The sequence below is a fragment of the Hippoglossus stenolepis genome, chromosome 11 (genome assembly GCF_022539355.2).
Source record: "Hippoglossus stenolepis isolate QCI-W04-F060 chromosome 11, HSTE1.2, whole genome shotgun sequence".
NCBI lineage: Eukaryota > Metazoa > Chordata > Actinopteri > Pleuronectiformes > Pleuronectidae > Hippoglossus > Hippoglossus stenolepis.
This window is the reverse complement of record NC_061493.1, coordinates 8,510,787-8,531,133: the sequence shown is the minus strand read 5'-3', so window position 1 is coordinate 8,531,133 and position 20,347 is coordinate 8,510,787.

Below are 20,347 nucleotides of genomic sequence, written 5' to 3'. Positions count from 1 at the left end.
CAGGAGCAGCATGGAGGCATGTTGTGTTTCTTTTTGCTGTTGTTTTTTTTACGTCTGAAGAAGGGGTAGCGTTCACTCTAATTGTATTGGATTTGGCTGCAACTCGATTTACCCTTGAGAAGTCCCCCACCCCTCCATCGGCATAGTGGTAAGTAGATAATGAGTGGATTTTCATTTTGTAGGTGAACTATCCCTTTAAGTACTTGACTACCTGAGGAACTTATAGCGTATCATCCAACATCTAAATATTTGACTCCAGAGCTGGTGGAGACCAAAAAAATGCAAAAAAAGGAGAATGAATTTTAGGCTAACATCAGGTAGAGGAAAACACTATAATCCTGAATGCTAATGTGGCTTCACACCGGCTGGATGAACATGTGACTGTTCGGTGCTGCAGGTTTGAAAGTGAGAGCTGGCTCTAGATCCAAGCTGATGCAGAGCAGCACAAAAATACCAGTGGAATAAAAGGAGCACTGACACGTGTTGTTGTGCAGCAGCAGTCTATTTTCAGTCTGTGAACAGTGACCTTGCACCTTGACAGCTTGACGCCATCGAAGACTCAAACTTGTTAACTGGGGTGTCAGTGACTTTGTGACCTACAGGTAATCACGACAAGAGCCTGTGTCAGAAGAGAAAAATACATTTTCTGGTGACGCTCAAACTGCGACAACCCCTCTGACCATATCAGTGACCTAATCATTCCAGAATAAATTTATAATTTATTAACCAGACATGTTAAACCAAGAAAACTCAAACAAATTGCATTATAATGAAATTTCTTTGCAGCTGTAGCAAGGGGGAAATACTTTTTTTTAATATGATATGGAAATACCCAAAACTGCAAATATTATAGAAGGAAGTTACATTAAGTCTATTTTCAATTATTAAAGATAATATCCCCTTGTACCCAAAGGCTATGAATTTAAGAAGCTATTTCAAAAAGAAAAGAGATGAAGGCAACGAGGCACAGACGAGGCTACGGGAGGTGGAGGAGTTGTCTCTTGTTGCTGAAGCAGCCGATGAAGCAGGACATTAGAGAGTCACTGCCTCATCTACAAGCTCAGGTCGGTGAAGAAGATGGATCTCAGCTGGTCAGTGTAGCTCAGTGGTTCTCAAGAGATGTTATCACATGAAACACCATTTAGGAAAAGCAGTGCAACCAAACCACACCTTTATTTGGGATTATACCTTTGTAAATCAGCATAGATAAGACCACTACCAAGGAACGCAAGGTGTGCAATGGGAGAGGAGGTCGAACCATGTTGATGGATACAACAGAGAGAGCAACAAGAGAACAGCAGAGGAGAGGATGAGGTTCGATGATGAGAAAGATGTTATTGGAGCACAGGATACTACAGTGGCTGAGATGTCTCACACAACTGAATTAGCAGAAAACACAAATACAAAAGCCACAACATAGTCACACAATCACAACGGGAGTGAGCGACAACCCGATGACATTAAAACATGCAGTTATCCAACATAATGATAACATGAAGCCGGCTGTGCAGTGATGTTACAATTAACACTGGGTGGTTACATCTAACTTTAGTCAATTGGATGAAATGTAAGTTGTACCGGTGAATGAGACACAGCGATATTAAGGTTGATTTATGGAAAGTCATTATTTACCGCACAAGTTTCTTTTATTCATCGACCAAACAAAACAATTTAAATGCAAACACAAAAAATCTCAAATCTCGATTGAAAAGGAGCAGAAAGAAGAATATTCGTATATTATCTGCACCTCTTTCACCAGACACTAATTAACAAAGCAAACAATTCAATAAATATCCCACTGTGTTTTTGATTGATCAGTTTGTCAGTGAGCGTTAGAATCGGGCTTGAATCAATGCGTGTGTTTCCATTGTGAGGCTTGTGCAGCTGTATTGTCACTTTTGCATTTGCGTCTCCTGTGTTTGTGTGAGACGTCTCGACCACCGCAGGACACGCTTATTGTCGATAGGATTCACAGAATGCGAGAGTCTATTTGCAGAACACAGTGAACCAAGATAAGACGTAAAAAGAAAAATAATGATTTATTTACAGAAGTAGCGAAAACAGAGCAAAGTGACCAACAGACCAACTAGCAAAGTGTGGGGACAAGTGTTCAAGGCGGGTCCAGTGTCAAGGGAAGCGACAAGAGTGAACAGACCACAGTGTTTGTCCGGTAGAAATCCAGGGGATAGTGTGGCTAAGTGTAACAGACAGCACAGGGTGAGCAGCTGATCCTTGAGCGAGGGGAGACACAAGTGGGGAGGCAGAGAAATACAAAATCAAGAGCATACAAACATCTGGAAAGGAGTTGGCCACAATGAAAATACCACGAAGGGAAGTGGTGGTCGGGCTGGTCCTTACATAGAGCAGGTGAGTGTGTTTGGATGAGGATCAGGTGCACGGAGGAGCAGGAACCAGGGGTCAACCAGGGAAAATGCACACAATCTTACCAACAACCAGAATGAGACAAAAAAGACAAACTGTTCACAATCCTGACAGATCACGCTGCAGTAAGTCATGAATGGCAAGAAGGGCCCATCTGTTCCTGCATTGAATTTTAGCCTGTAGCTGTCATTTAATGGCGGCGCTGTGTTGTGTGACAGCTCATATGGAATAATGAACACTGATATCTGCTTAAACCCTATTTGTTGTTGTATAAGCTGATAGTATTAAAATGATTAAATCTATGTATAAAACGGTGTTTAAAAGCTTGGATGCTTGAATCAATAGCTCTCCTGGACGAGTCCCCCCCCTGCAGCAGCCGCAGGTTTGGATCTGATGTGGCCCTTTCCCTCCATGACTTCCCTCGCTCTCTTTCCCCCTTTAAGACATAAATTCGGTCCTATCAATAAACCCCAGAGAAATATCTTCATAAATAAGATGTTATGATCTACTCATAGCATCGAAAAGGAAAGATAGATGAGTTGGATTTTGTTTGGTACATCCTCCACGTGACTTTCCTTTTTTTTCCGAGCAGGTATAGGTGAGATCAGAGGAGGATAGGAGAGATCAGAGGAGGACAGGAGAGATCAGAGGAGAGCAGGTTGAGAGAGCAGACGAGACGAGGAGTGTGGCAGACGGATGTAACGCCCAAAGAGCGAGGGAGCTACTGAAGAGGGGAAGAAGAGTGTCGGACGGACGAGAGCGAGGAGAAACCGTTTGTCATCGTTCAGATTTGTCACAATTCAAACAGAGTCACAGCAGAAGCAGAGGCTGTGAGATCAGGGCTGGTCAACATCCGGAATGGAACAAAGCATTGTAAACATCAACAATCATGCATGTGACTGCTTCAGCGCTGTGAAGGCTCATTGTTCTGGGGCTCTTTTACTCCTGCTGCTAAAAACAAATATAACAGTGAAGGTGAATGAGGAGTCAGATTACGCTCAGTTTGTTTATTTTTGATCTAATGCTTTGCAAGACCACCTGTCTCACATCTCTAATATTCACTTTACTCATTTGTTTATATACAAGTTCTTATGAATTATGAATGGTAACAATTGTTCGCACTTCAAAATGAAACAATGCACTGAGAGTTACGGCTACAAAGTGGAAGATTGTAAATAATATAAATAAAGAACTAGAATGGCACTAAGTAGAGTGCATACCTCCGCCAAGGCCCAACAGTCCCGTTAGGAAACCACATTTAAATTCATTAATCAAGATTATTTTGGGATCTGCTCCAAATTGCACCCACTCATAAATATCAGTCCTCTAAACATGACTTTGTTTCTCTAAGATCCATGAATTACTTTCTGAGAAATGCAAATGGGGAAAAATGCCCTATCTCACAATGTTAAAGAAAGTGAAAGGAAGTCTGGATCCCCGGATGCAGATCCACACCAAAATGTAAAGGGTTCTTTCTTGACCCATAAGGCATCTTTCCACCAAGTTTTTGTAATTCTTGTTGTTGTATAAATGTGCATAGGAATGTATGTATGGAGATGCTATACATAGGTGGTGCATGTAAAACCATTAAACGTTATTATATGAGAGCAGTAGTGTCTGTTATCTGAGATGTGTTCATTCCAGAATATGGATATGTGCCTTATTGCACATCTGGGCAATAAAGTCATCATGGGATCTCAGTGTTGAACATATGGCGCAATAACCTATAGCGCTGCCAAGGAGCTGGAGCTATAAAATCACAACACATTAATTAATGGTGAGACTTTGACATCGATCACATTAAAACTGAGCCTCTCCCTTCCCACAGAACACAAGTCACATGAAGCGCTGACTCCTGCAGTCATTATAATTGTACGGTAGCTGCATTTATGATCTGTTTGTACATTAATGCAAATTGCAAAACTCAGGCGTAATTGTGTGCTTTAACATTCTTTATCTTAATAGTCACTTCTGGACAAAATGCACTTTGTAACCCCGGCGCCGGATGAAAGTGCGTGCTCAACACAAATGCGGTAAAGTTAGTTTCATTTCTCAGAAACGACACCGAGAATATTTCTGACATTGATCTGAGCCGAGGATTGTGCTTTGTTTTTTTTGTTCTTTGTTATAGTTGAGCTCCTTTGTCTCGTCTCTCGCTGCACATGGTTTATAATCACCGCCATCAGGCTTTTCTGTTGTTGCATCGCGGCTTTTGTTGCCAGCAGTGAGCCGGAGCAGAGATGGGATTTTCTTTTTGGTTTAAATGAATTATTTGCAGCTATTTGTGCCTTATCCCTGCAGGCGATTGTTTCATAATGAATTGCAAAGGACAGTCTAGGTGTCTATTCGCTCAACAAATAAACATTAGTAGGAGACACGAAAACAGAGACAAGTTGTTTTTAAAAGTAAAACGGGCTTTTCGGCCTTCGGGCGACCGAGCTATGAACACAATTTTAACAAAGGGTCTTCATGTCTACCACTGTGTTCACCTTTCAGAAGTCTTAATTAATGTGTGAGTAACATTTGTTGCTGTTTAATTTGTAAAAATGCGGCTGAGGCTCAAATATATTCCCTTGAAAGGGTTCAAGAGGTTTTGAGAAGATGGAGGCTATTTGTGTGAGATTTAAAATCATATATGTGTTTTCCTCAAGGCTTTCTTTGTCAATCAGAATTCTTACAAATGGGATTGTTTGTATACGGGATTGCAAACGGATCAGCACCCAACAGGACCAGTGACAAGATCGTCTGATTCAACTCTTTGTGATAATCACCTGCTGGGGACAGTTGGAAATGTCAAGGAACTGACCTGAGTGCAGCAGCATCTGCTTCAAGTGATGGCGACTGATGGAAGGGTTTGTCTGCCTGCCGCACTTATGACACTGGAACACTGATGCTGGCTGCACACGATGTAAATGTCAAACCGAAAGTGTGTGACACTGCGATTCGAACATGACTTTAAGAGACTACAGGACATAAAGCACGTTTGCATGCAGATCCAGGTCATTCACTGTGACACCTCCAGCAGCTGAGAAGGTCAGAGGCTGAGTCACGGCTGCCTGTGGCTTGTCATTCGTCTTCTGGAGGGAGGGAGGGGGAGATTACATCTACATTGACAGTATGATAAATAAAATATCATCACACACATGCACACACAGAGAGATTATTATAGTTAGTTATTGGTGCACATTTAAATGTACTTAAGTACTTGCCACCACTGTTAAAGTACTACAACATGGGTCTGGGTATTTTCCAGAGGAACACAGGATATTTTCTTCTACTCAGACAATGGGTGGCGTGTGGGTAGAGAATGCAGAAAGAAGGACATGACCATGACATGACGTTGTCTTTCCAAGTTGACATTTTCGTCAGCGTCTTTTACATGCGTGGCTCCTCTTTTTCATCCTGAGACGGTTGTGTTGTTTTTATTCTTTTCAGTTTCACATCCGTGTTAGAAAAGGCATCAGCACGCCCCCTGAATATTTAGGACATTTTACTGGGGAAACGTTCTGGAAAATGTCTGGAGCAACTCTCTCGGAGATTTACGTTCTTATCGCCGCCCAGTCTGTCACAGCTGTCAAAGCTGCTGTTTCCACATATGTTTCGGTCAGTGGTCTAAATAATTAATGAGATGAGATCTCACAAGATATGAAGCTCAAATGAGCCCACTCCTCTGCTGAATAAATTCTTTTTTACTTTCTTATTGCTTTACACCCCATTTGATATCGATACTGTGAGTCTTCTATGCCGATAGGAAATGTTTCTGATGTTTTTCTTTTTAATCTGCAGACAAAAATGTGAGCGTGAGCTTATGTATGTGTGTGTGCGCAGGGATTGTAATTGTGTGTGTGTGTGGGTATACACAAAACATTTCTTTAATTTAGCTTAGTGAAGCATGGGGACTCACGCCTTGCACCGGTGCTCATTTCAGACTCCCATTTGTATTGAATGTTTGGAATGCAGATGAGCTTCGCTGCTGGTATTTTAGAACTGGCTGTTTGGCTATGTCCTAATGAGGTATCAGTAAAATGGGTTTCTATTATACCAGATCTGGCGCTTAGAGGCAAGACACAGAGAGACAGGGAAGATAACTATAATGAGCTCAGACTGGAGTTTCCCAATTTAGATATGCAGATAAAAATCTTGACATTAGTTGTGATAACCTGAAAAGTCGTGCATTAAGTGGACCTATGTTACAGTTGTTCTGACTTTAAACTGCTGCCTCATAGAACTCACATGTAAAACTCTGTGCTGAGCCAAGCTGCAGAGGGTAACATCCCTCTGAACTAATATTTGTTCTGACGCTCCGGCAGGAATTTCACTCTGACTTAAGGCTCTGTAAGTGAGACGGCATCCATCTACTCCTCGTGATACTCACACATACACCCACACACATGCACGCTCCTCTCAGGTATCCTTTCTCCAGAGCTCCTGGGGATCCTGTTGCGGGGGATCGATGATGGCGTCCTCACCTCTTGACCTGCGCAACGAGCATCTGCCACCTCTCCTCCAGCCTCCGACAAGCTGAGAGGCAAAAAAAAAAGAAGAAAAAAGGAACACACATTGCACAGGAGTACATCTTGAAGAAAAACACACTTAAAAACTTTGTTAGAAAAACACAAGGGGAGAAAAAAAATGAGAAAATTGCGCAGGTGATATTTAAAACCCCGGAGACTCATAAAAGCATCCCACTTTAAAACAACAAAAAGACGCCGAAAAAAACACTTTGATTCCTTTCTATTCATGTCCTTAAAGTTTGGTCATGTGAGTGATTAAAGCTGTAAAAATGTGAATCCTTTTGATCAGGGAGTTACTGTAAACAGGCTGTTGTGTGTTATTGTAATGATCAGCCTGCTTTTATGTGAAAGCCGCTCTAAAAACATTCAGTGCTTTGTGGCAATTTCCTTGAGATTCCGTATCACTAATGCACCCGCGGCTTCTCATTCCATTTGCACAAGTGCCACATCGGCAGTCTCACACCTGCGGCATCACTGCCTCCGCACCTCCGATCTGTATGCTGGTCACTCTTATTCACGCATTAGCAGTAATAACTGACAACTTGCAGTCAAAGAGACCTTTGCAGAGGCCGACATCACGCTTTGACGCTTTAATATCAAGGCGTAAATAAATTTCATGTCCGTGTGACTGCACTCTTTAGGAAGCATAAAGATGTTGTGGTATTTGCCCCTGGGAAATTTGTGTTCTCAGGTCAGTTATCAACAATACGGAGGCAGAAAAATATCTTTCTCCTTCCTGATAAAAAGTGACAATTGCCACTGAACACCATTTGATGCTGAAACCCACTCATCACCGTGCAACACACTTCACACAGGTATCCGAACTCTCGATTCTTTTGTGTGTTGATGTGGATCGACCTTGTCCTTCGGTGAACCTGTCCACTGCACAGAGGAAACAGCTCAGCTCATGTAGATCCAGACTCGGGTGCTTAGATTCTAATGACTCATTATCCCAGACAGAGCGTGCTGCTCAGATGCCTCAGGGCCACATCGGCCTGGGTCTCACACAAAGCCACTCTGTCAACGGCAAAATACACTAAACACTAATTTCATTTCACACAAACAATTTAGGGTGGGGGGGGGTGGGGGGGGTGCATGATCTGCTGCCGGGATCATGTTGTTATGGGTTGGTTATTGTCCTAAACCTAACAAATACCAAGATAAACAGCTGAGTCCATAGTTCTGGGGTTGACACCAATGATCAAATAGTATGGCACGTACCACAGAGGTGTAAATGTCATTCCATATCTGAACAGAATCTGTTTGAATCGATCATATTTTACTGGGTAGGAATACTGTTACTCAGGATGTGAACTCTGTGTCCTAAGTTCATTTGTTTCTCAGTGTTTCAGTTCGTTTGAAGATATGGTTTGATACTGTGGTTGGAGTTATTCATATTTACAGCAACCTACAACAGAAAACATTGATTTGTTTTCTCTCTCAGAGCTGCATATCAAAAGTGGAGTAATCCCGGGATTTGCGAAAATAAATCGTCAATTTTATATAAGAGTCATTACACCATGTAAAATTGTATAATTTGACAAAGTAGGAGTGAGGCTGGGAATAACTACCGATGTATGTGAACCTTGTATCAGTAGGTGAAGTTAAGTGTGACTTCTCATTGGGTCGACTCTTGCCTTGAACCTCTATCCAAAGAAAAAAACTAATTTTAAACTTAAACCCCCTAATCCAAAATCCTAATCCTCAACTATCATCTGAGCCGGTTCAAGCGAGGACTGGCCGAAATGACCTCACTTCCTAAAAATCCAAATCCAAGGCTCAAAATGACAGTCACAAAAAAAACTAGTCCGTTAACTCTCTCTCTCTCTCTCTCTCTCTCTCTCTCTCTCTCTCTCTCTCCCTCCCTCCTCTCTCTCTCTCTCTCTCTCCCTCCCTCCCAGATTGGACACACTTCATCCACTGGACATAATCTCACACCCGCTGTCACCAACCTCCTAAAACCTCAGTACATGAAGACACGGGTGCTGTGTGTGCTGTGTGTGGAGCACGACAAACAATCAGTAGTGGTGGAAGAGGTTAATGAGGAAGACCGGGCGCCAGTGACAGTGAGGGGAACATTTCCATATAATGAGTAGTGTGCTGCAGACAAGTGGAGCATTGAGTGAAAAGACAACATTGCATCTGTGAATAGATGCCTGCAGATTTTTAACTAAGCCCTGAAAGGGGAAGCAGGAGTGTTTACAGCAGAATTGCTTCCTCCTTTAACAAGTTTCCGACAGGTTGCGAGAGGCTGGGGCACAGATTAACTGATAAGTAGAAAGATAGCTATACACAGAGTAGGGGAAAGGGAGAAGAGGAGCACATGAAAAGGGCAAACACTTAGAATTCAAGTAAGAGGCTTAGTGTTAGTCAAAAGACTCTTTTTAGTGTCCTTTGGTTCTTTATGAAAGCTGACAGGGCAGATTATCCTGACATCAAGAGGGTCAGAGTGAATGTCATGTCAGTCTGTGAGCACAAAACCCCACAATTCCTCACATCAGTATTGAGGTTCACTGTGGCGTAGCTCACTGCCGAATATTAAATGTTACATGACGTCTTGATCCTGGTGAAAATGTGTCCTACTTTTTGTTCTGAGACGAGCTGTGCGTCGTACAATAGAGAGGCTTAGTTGGAGTGAAACAGAAACATGACTGAGGGTCTACAGCCACGGTAGAGGGACTGAGAGGATGTTCACACACACATGCAGCAGTGCATGGAGCTAAAAGCTAACGTCAGCGTGATAACACATTCATTGTGACCATATTACCATGCTAAGGATTAGCAGGTACTCTTCGATATCTATAATGATCATAATCTCATTTTAAAAGGCCATTTTAGAAGAACAGCACAAATCCTCATATCTACAATGGTTGGAAAATCAAATGAACGTAATCAATACAAATGCAAAATAGAATGACACTTAGCACATACCTCAGCCAAGGACCGACAGTCTCCTTAATTTCAATCACATAGATATCAGTTTGGTAAGTATGTCTTTTTTCCAATCAAGATCCATGAATTATTCCCTGGGAAACAAACGCAATAACCTATTGCATTGTTAAAGAAGAAAGAAAGTGACAAAAAAATTCCTGGATCCACCCCTGATGTAGATCTACACCAAAATGTAATGACTTCTTCCCTGACCCTTACGTCATCCCTCCGCCAGGTCTCATGGTAATCCATATTAGTAGTTTTTGCAGAATCCTCCTTGGTGGAGGAGGTAAATATCTCAGTGTGTGTATCTCATACTCACTTACAAACTTGTATTTTTATCACCAGGAACTGACATTTGCATGGCTACTCTGTGTTACTGTCCCTTTAAATAGCAGGACTACAACAGTAGACCACATATAAAACAACATCTGCTATTCAACAAATGAGGAGTACTAACAGAAAAATGCTTAACAAGTGTTCCATTGAACAACTGACTGCATGTTATCTCGACATGAATTTAATTAGCCACAGTGCACTGAGTGCTCTACCTGGTCGCCCTATTAGCCTGAATTAATTATAAATAAAGATAAAAGCTTGTAGTTGCAGTGTAATTAAATCATTATGATACCAAAAATATTGAGATGTGTTCACACTCAAAGCCTCAAGTGTTAAACACAAAGTTGACGGAGTGTCCTAACACAGACGAGTTACTGTTCACAGATGATATGCCATGTTGGATTTTTGAGCCGTGACGTGCAAGATGCTGTTTGCAAAGCTGATCAACTCTTTGATCATCTGTCTTGACAAAACAGTGCAGCCACAAGACATCTTTGAAATGGTGTCACTTAGTTTGACGCCAATACACAGTGAATGTTCAGTAAAGTGTTAGTAAGACACAGGTAAGTTGTGAATGAATATCGAAACCAAAATTAATGTCTAAGCAAAAGTTCTTTCACTTTAAGATGAGAAAAGATCAACCTCATAATGGTGCAAGCAGAAACATCTGGGAATTGACAAATTCATTAGTCGTCATCCTCTGGGGATTGTTAATAACTGTAAAAAAAATTTGCCAATCCATCCAATAGTTGATGAATATTTGTACTAAATGTCAGTCCAATGAATCCTTAAGTTGATAAGACATTTTCTAGAATCAAAAAATGTCCACCTCATTGGTGCTTTAGGAAGACGCTTCAGGGGACCATGAATGTTTGAACTAAATTTGATTTCAGCAGATCATTTCCCAGCCTGAACCAAACAGGTGGACAGACATCTGTAGAATGGTGAAGTTGATGGGTAAAACATACATAGAGCAGTCCGTCCCCACTGTTTAACTACTTCAAAAATAAAAAACAAAGCATCATAGCATATTTACCAAAGTTACGAAATCATTATAGGAGAAAAAAGGATACATCTGTCTCTGACCTTGCAGCTAGAATACATCGTTATATATTCTACTGGTATAATGAGCCTCTGTTTTTTTCCGGCACAGGATTTTTTGGCAACTGAATTTCCCATCTCAAGCAAATTAGTAACACAGCCTAATCTAATGAAAGCTGAAGGTCATGCTTTGTTTCAGAGAAACTGCCACCTCTACAGTTTGAAAAAGTTCCGAGGTGCTCTGGAGAGCCAGCAAATTGTTTTATTTGGAAGCAACAGTGCAACAGGTTTCCGGGTGTGTACACAGCCTTTCCCACAGAGAGGAAGAATAAAGGCTATTATCAGGTGTTTGGATTAGATGTGATGTGATGTATTCAAATGGCAACACCCTGACAAAACGCTCATGATGTTTTCTTCACACGTGTCTATGCGCCACTGGCCGAGGAATAATTACATATTCACCAAAGCTCTGCAAAGCGTTTCCCGTGCTAAGGCTCGCAAAAACTACACCGTGAGCAATTATGATACAAGTCTTGTCAGATCGAACATTCATTCCATTCATTTCATATAATAATGATGACTTTGTTTTTTTCCCATATGACCAAGGTGACTTGAACGGCCCATCAAATAGTCCGACGTCTCCTTGTGTATGTGAGCAGCCGTCTGTCGGACTGAACCACCAGGGGAGATAAGCTTTGTTTCTGAGGCCAACTGTGTCGATCAATGGAGCGGCCCAGCATGAGCAGAGCAACTTCATTAGTTGTTTCACAGCTGCAGTTGAGAAATAAGTTGTCCTTTCAATAGAATTTTAAAACAATTTTGAGTGAAAAAGAAGGAAAAAAAAAACTCCACAATGGAGCTGGCTGGCGTCACACCAGTGTTTTTGCATGTTTAGCTTCATTACAAGTCCCCCATTCCTCAGAGTGTGAGAGTTTCCTTCCTGCTCAGCCACTTGATTCTTTTTCACTTTGATGGAAAAGTCAAGTTGCAGAGACTTGAAACTTGCTGGAGATCGATAACCCATCACAGAGAACAGCAGACAGTGTGTGCTTTTGTTTTTGTCAAGGTTAAGTCGTAATGCAATACACATTTTTGAATCCAGCTTACACTCGCGTCACTGAATTATAAAAAGCGCTGATCATGTTTACTGTGATAGATTACTTATCTCAAGTAAGGTCAAGTCTTCATACAATGCAATATAGTTACCCAAAAAGAACACAGGACAATGGACCAAATGTACAATAAGAAATGTGCTGTGTGAAGTACATAATCCAATAATAGACAAAACAATCAGTACATAGTAACTAAGATGTATTCTTATATACATGTAATAACATGTATACGTGAGAAAACTTTAGATGAAATTTCTCCTACTACTATACAGTAAAAGTTACCCATTCAGAAAACACTACACAATAATAAAAACACACAGCAGTCAACTTCATAAAATCACCTTGTGATATGTGGTTAAAAAAGGACACAAAAATTGAAGCAGCTATAATATTTATTATATATATCACATGACCACTTGTAGGTGAAAGCTGTTGGGTGAAGTGATAAACTCACAAATAACTAGGACGTAATGTAATGTATGTAGTATGTAATTGTAGCTTCATGGCATCTTTCACCTCCTGTTTTGGTTTCCCACCTTGCACCTTTATTAACAATGTAAATGAATTACATAATTGTAGCAACAAAAATATTAATAAATCACTATAATGCATTTAGCAAACTGTTAAGTTAAATATTCCTTGAGAGTAATAATATTTATGATAGAAAATCGGAGAGAAAGGTTTTCATGTATAATGCACATTTGTCTGCTAAATCTGGCAAAAGCCTTTAGGGTGAATGTGTCTGCAGTGAGAGATGACATGGCGACATACTTTATGTCCCTGATCATGAAAGAGGACTTATTATGCAACATAGCTTCTATTATGCACATTTTTTTCTTTTCTTTTGTCTCGACTGATACAGAGAAAAATGAGAGATTGAAAGCAGAATTTGTGAAATTATCAACTAGTGCTCTCCTTCAATGTGTTGGTTTCCAATAAGAGTGATCTCTGCGTGAGAGGAATTCATGAATGGTTATTTTTTTTCTTTGTGATTCAAGATGTTCAAGAATGTTGTATTTCTTCTTACAAAAAGGAAACAATAAAACAATGAACCTTTATTCGAGTCTAAGTTCATTGTTACTGCTCGACTGCTAATGGGAAAGGAGTTTGAATCGATCTGGTGCCTTTTCAAAGCATTACAAGAATATAATAAAACACGATGGGTCACAAGGATCGGGCTGTTTTGTGTTTAGTGTGTTCTTTTAACTTTTTCTAAGCTCTTTCACCATGAAACATCTTTTTATTACCTAATGCAAGGAAACATGCAGATGTTTTTACACATAGATCACATTCAAATCCTGGAGTAAATTTCATATAGGGTTAGGGTTATGGCTATGGCTGAGGGGTAGAGCGGTCGTCCTCCAACCGCAAGGTTGGCAGTTCGATCCCCAGTCTTCCCCATCTGCAATGCCAAAGTGTCCTTGGGCAAGATGCTGAATAACAAAGAACTAGCTTAGAACAACAAAGTGCTGCTAATAGATGCACTGTATGAATGTGTGTGTGACTGGGTGAATGTAAAACTGTACTGAAAAGAGCTTTGAGTGGTCATCAAGACTAGAAAAGCGCTATATAAATACAAAACCATATACTAAAGACAAGGATAAACAGCGTTATATGATGTTTTTCATTCATCTTTAAATACAGTCAAATTATCAATCAACTTCCCAGTAATGATCACATTAAAAAATGTATTAAAAAGAGCTAAAAGCCCTCCTGTGAACACAAAGGTGACCATAATATCCTCTTTGAACTCTGCTGACTGCATGGAAATGGAGATCTTACTGAGAGACCTTAATTTACATAAATTAAATGTAAGAAATATTGTTTCTTTGTGTTCCCTGCCCAACCTCATGCTCTTACAGTATTTAATTCTTTATTGCAGGGGTCAGTAAATGTAACTTTGCCAAAAGTTAATTTAAACTTTCAGGTTTTTCTGTCATTTCAAGCTTCGGCATTAGAAAAAGGCGACCGCTGCATTAATTATTTAAAAGTTAAACCAACGTTCAAAAACAGAGACCTTAAAAAGATAGTAAAGATAACTTAATTTTCTCACCAAGTGATAAAAAGAATTGTTTTACAATTGTATTGTAAATATAAAGCTACAGCCAGCAGATCTTTAGGTTATCTTAACTCAGCTTAATCAAACGGGAAGCATGGCTCAATCCAAAGGTTTGAACAGAGCCAGGTCGGCTGTTTCCCCGTTTCCAGTCTCCGTGCTATGCTAAGCTAACAGCCTGCTAGCCGGAGCTTCATGTTTACTGTACAGACCATAAAGATGGACGACTCGTCTCCTCTTCCTCCCACTATCCAGAAATGAAGCCAAAATATCCTGGTAACAAATGCTACTTCGACATACATCTGTGTAAAAACAACTCCAGTGTGATAAGAATGACCTAAAATGACAGAAAACGTCTTTGAGAAAAAAAAATTTGACATGTACTTTGACCTTTTAGTTGTTACATGTCCCATCCATTGACAAAGAGGAGGCGGGTTTATGACCAATACTGCCGCCAGCCACCAGGTGGCAATCAAGACGCTCTGGCTTCACTTTTGGGGAGCAGTCATGTCGCGCATCGTTATTTAATGTGTGTGGTAAAAAGATTGGAATCAGTTTTCTCACCCACTTCTTGCAAAAGAGAGAAAATAGAATATGTGCACTGGAAAATGCGAAAGTATTTCTTCATAACATTGTAAATTAAAGCTCTCACAACAGAAAAAAGGATACCTGCAAGGACATGCACCAGGCTCAAGTTACCAGAGCAATAGCCTGATTGTTTTCTGTGTCTGAGCTGCTGCAGTGGAAAATATTATAAGAATTTAAATTGTTATTGTGTCAACATATACTGTCTGCGTAGCCCATAAAAAATATGGGTTGGTCCAGCAGGGGGAAAGGAAAGGCCTGTGACCCTGGTCGTGCGACAATGTAACATCCGTACTTGATATTGTTGACATTGCGTGAGGGCTTCAGGTGACTCTTTTGAAGTTGTGGAAATAATTTACGACAATCAATATAACAAATGGGATTTCCGACTGATTCCCCACACAAGCTTCTGGATAATGTACACCTTTTCACGTTTTGTATCACATCACACAATATTGCCTTTTGTTATACTGACATTATATAAGGACATATTACAGGAACCAATTTTTTTGCTGGCTCGCTAGCTGGCTAACATATAGGCCAAATATTAAAGAATCCAACGTTGACTCCTCAACAGAGAGAGAAGAGCTGCGGGAGGTTAAGTGCTTTTCCATAGAGAGCTAAACCCAACAGCTCCAGTTCACAGAGCACTGGACAGCCTGGTGATCAAGTATCACACTCCTAACAGCTCCTGTGAAATATGGGGTGATAAGGCCAGAAAATATGTGCAAGAAAACCTATGACTTGTTTTTATTCTGGTATATATTTTACATGCAAAACTAGATACAGCCCACTCCCGTGGACTTCCTGGGCCTCACCATTTGAATCATTGAGTTAAGACACTGTCAGTATCACGTCCATGAAGATTAAACAGGCTACACTGAAGTATTCACTTGTCTTTGAATGAGAGAAGTAAGTTAATGGTTCAGTCCGACGGTCAGACTTGATATGGTTGGAACAGCTGAACCGACAAAGCATATACAAGGTACTCGCTCTTCTATAGCACTTCTATCCTGTCCCAGTAATTTTGAACAGTAATTGCTACGGGCAATGCTACACTTAATTCAGATTATAGTAATTCAATTTAAGATGAGGCGCAACCACGAGGCTCCAGACCAAAGAGAGAGGGAGAGCATGCTGAGGATTAGGACACACATCACACAGGTTCATAGCAGGGTGGTAATGACTGATGCCTGCTTCAGTGCAATAATAACATTATGATCTGCATGTTCCGAAATTGTTGCCTCGTGTGAAGCATTTTTGGACCTGGGTTTATAAAAGTGCTCTTTGAATAAAGATCATTATTATTATCTAAAAAAATAATGTAACCAACATGCTAAATAATAAAAGGGGAAAAAGTAATAATACAAGATCATAATTTATTCAATTGCTAAATGGTATTCAGTGAAATATGTAAATAAACATGTCGTCTTTGAAGTGAATTCATTTACATATGCAGGTCACAGTATCTTTGGTTGTTTTTAACTATGTTACAGAGGAAATATATAATGAAATATAACATTAAAGGTTTATGAAAAGTGCCAACACTTAATTAGAGTCCTCATAGGAAATAGATTGAACTGCAGCTCTCAATAATTACCCAGGAAGGCCGTGCAGTGCATTAATTCACATCTATGTGTAATGTCATTCAGCGGCACCAATCGTCTTAGAGTGCATTCATCAGCATCTCTATCACGAGGCTCTTTAACGGAGAGAAAAGCTGTTTCATTTCCTGAGTGCTGCTGCCGGTGTTTGGTTACCTTCTCCCCGCACAGATGTTTGTGTCCTGTTGTGTGACAGGCTTTCAGTATTCTAGGTCAGCTCTCCCATGCTCCAGTGTGACTCAAGAATGAAAGGGCATGTACAGGGAAAGAGCAAAAATAGCAGCTGGGCCACAGAAGCCAAAGCTTTGACAAAGCCTCGGACATGTGTGTTCCCTGACCTGAATAATCAAAAGAGCAGCAGAGCTCTCAAACAGGTAGACCCCCGGACGTGTTCGAAAATAGCACTATTTTTCTTTCATATCCATCGACACTTTTCATTTTTTATTTGACTTGCTTACAGTAAGAGGGACAACTTAGCTGATGCACCAACAGAGCAAAAGGCCGTACAGGGAGGCCGATCAAACCTAACTCATTCATCAGCTAGACATTTTGCTCATTTTTATTTCACCGTATCGGACTGTCACAGACATTCACACACAGTCGCAGGTGTGAAAAAACTTGCAGCTGTGGTGCTTTCTATCGAGCTGAATTGCAGATCTTTTATTTTGAAAAAATGGGAGCTTGTGTCTTGTGTCAATTTCTTAATAGACCTCTGAAATAGTCAATATGTAATGTATGAAAAATAACAGTAGCTAAATAAATTTAAAGATATATATCAGCCACACATGTGAGCATTTATAAAGCAAATTAGATTTCATTGCAGGAAAAACATAAAATCTCCACTGCAGATAAACCAGGTAGGATGAATATGTTTATAAAATGAAAAGCTCTGCACACAATGTCCAGCACACAGACAATAAAAAGTGACAGTATATTGTAGAACTGTTTGAGGAGGACTCGCTAATGACAAGGAATAATTCTGAACACAGGCCAAGAGAACAGAACATTCCCAACAGGCACTGCACTCATTTCAATAAATCTCTGCACTGAGATCATGTTATGTGCTGAAAAGATTGCTAACTTGCCTCAGCCCGCTTAAACTTGTACGAAAGTGCGGTCGCTGTTTCGTTTCCAAGGATCTTTTCTGCAATGCCTTTCCAATTACACACACTGGAGAGGTTTCGGTCCAATTGCTGTCTTCACTCCAGGGTTAAATGGAATTAGCAAAGCCGGGACCTCGTCGTTTTTCTGTTCCATTTTGTCTCGCTCTTTCACGCTCACCACGGGCCAAGTTACGTCGCATTTCCATTTTGAAGAGACTTTCAAAGAACAATGTGAAGGCAGCGTGTCATGGCCATGATCTGTTTAACACTCTGCTCATCAGCCACAATTCACTTGTTCACAACAAAAGGTGCAGGGGAAGCAATTACTCAGTAATACGTTCGTCTGAAGCCACAGCCGAACAGTGCAGAACTCCTTGGGAGATGCCAGAGCTCTTGAATAAAAAATTAGCTATTTTTATGTCATTTCAACAGCGATGGTGCCAAGCTTCACAGCCACACACACACACACAGCCCTGCTTTATGCCAAAGCCTTCATGTCAAGTTCGGTGATGTTGACCCTTTTCCCCCCGCCTCACCTCCAAATGCGCGAGAGAATCGCAGCGTCATTCTTGACTTGTGATTACTTTGGCACATCGCATGTTACCAGGATAGAAGTATTTGTGTTCAGGCACATTAACACCAGCGCCACGTCAAGCCCCTTCACATCATCTCCTGGACAATTCTGAGAGTTTTATCCGCCCTCTCCTCCACTGCAGGATCCAGCAGGTTGATTCGGCAGATGGTCGGGGGTGCAAATTATCAAAATCGTCTGGTTTCGTCCTGAAGCTCAGCAGGCAGCCGAGGAGGGAAGAGGGAGGGGGAGAGAATGAGTCAAACAAGAGATGACAGAGAATTTAAATGGAGAGGCAAAGAAGAGAGGCTGAAAGGAAGAGAAAGAAAAAGAGACTGCTGGTTGGGGTGGTGGAAGGGAAGTTGGGGATGTCAGATGGAGAAACTAGGATAGAGAGCGTGAGAGGAAGCCAAAGGAATGTGGAAGGAAGGGAGAGAAACGAGGGGCTGGAACTTTTCAATTACAGCGCACAGACAACAAAGACCCAGATTTCAAGAGACTATAACAGTCTGCAGCCCGGAGGGAAAAGCTCATTTAGCCTCCTTCATTTCTTCTATCCTTTCTCCGCGCAAATTACAAGTTGGAATATTTAATGTGTTCCTTTTGTTGCACAAGCAAACACAGGCTTCCCATCATTACAGATGTCCCGAATGACACGATCAGATACCTGGGGAAGCAAATCCTCCTGTTGGAAGAATACCAGAAACACTGGCTCAATTGTTTTGAATGTGAAAGTGTTTTTCAGTGGATCGAGACAGTCCACAGCACTAATGGTGACTACAGCTATTCAGGCTTTGAAGATGTGACCTCCCCTTATTGAATTGACTCTATTAATTTGTGCTTGAAGAGGAAAAAAACATCCCCTGGCTTCCTGAGGGGCGCTTGCCAAATATCGTTAAAGCAAAAAAAGGGAATCAGAAGAAGCAGACTATTGATTCAACTCCATCATGGATAACAGACACTCTCCTCACACACCATTTAACACAGGGAGGCGTTTGTCAATCAGGGTTTCAAGCATAATGAAAAGATACCTTGAAGGAGCGGGACAAAAGACTCTCCCAGCAATATATAAAGTGTTATAGCTCCGACTTTACGCAACGTTTTTCTTGAGAATTCAACTTATCACCTGCACCGAGGAGGTTATGTTTCCACCCCCTGTCCATTTGCTTGTTTGTGAGCAAGACATTTTCGCAGAAACTACTGGATGCATTACCACGAAAATCTGGTGGAAAGATATGGCATCAGGGAAGAACCCATTACATTTTTGGTGCGGATGCAGATATCAACTTTTTCATTGATTTGTTTCTTTCTAAGCAAAATTGAACAAAAACAACAGAACAGATTTCCACGAAACTTGGTGGAAGGAGGCGGTACGGATCACTTTGTTTAACATTGCGAGAGTGTTAAGTGTTTTTCAACATTTTCACTGAGTTCTGAGAAAAATTCATTTATCTCGGTGTTAAAGAATCCTGCATGTTTAGAGGACATATCTATGAGTGCCGATGAGACGTCTATGAGTGGGTGCAATTTGATGCAACTTGATTTCAACGAAAGGGGACTGTTGGGCCTTGGCAGAGGTCTGTGCTATGGTAGGTTATTCTTGCAGTTGTCCCTGAAGAGCAGAATCAAGTTTAATTAGCGATTTGCTGCTGTACCTGTCGACCCCCGTCTCCAAACACACACACACACACACACACACACACACACACACACACACACACACACACACACACACACACACACACACACACACACACACACACACACACACACTGATCTATGTCCCTGCCATCTTCTCCACCATAATTTGAAGGATCGTGGCAGCCAACGTTCCTCTATAACATCATCCAGCTTTCATACGTCTGAAAGATTTGTCGACTGTGCGTCAAGTGGTTGTGATGTTGCTTCAAAAAAGGAGGGTGAGTGTGTGTGTGAGGGTGAATCAAATCAGCATCTGTTCCTACACCTGCTCCTCGCCCATCACAGAGTTCACACTAAAATGTCGAGCGTTCAAAGTTTATCATTACCTTAAGTTACAGCTCCAACATTACTTTTGCAAGCATCCTTTTTTTAAGTGCAAAAACCTAACTGTTATTCTTTTGCATGTGC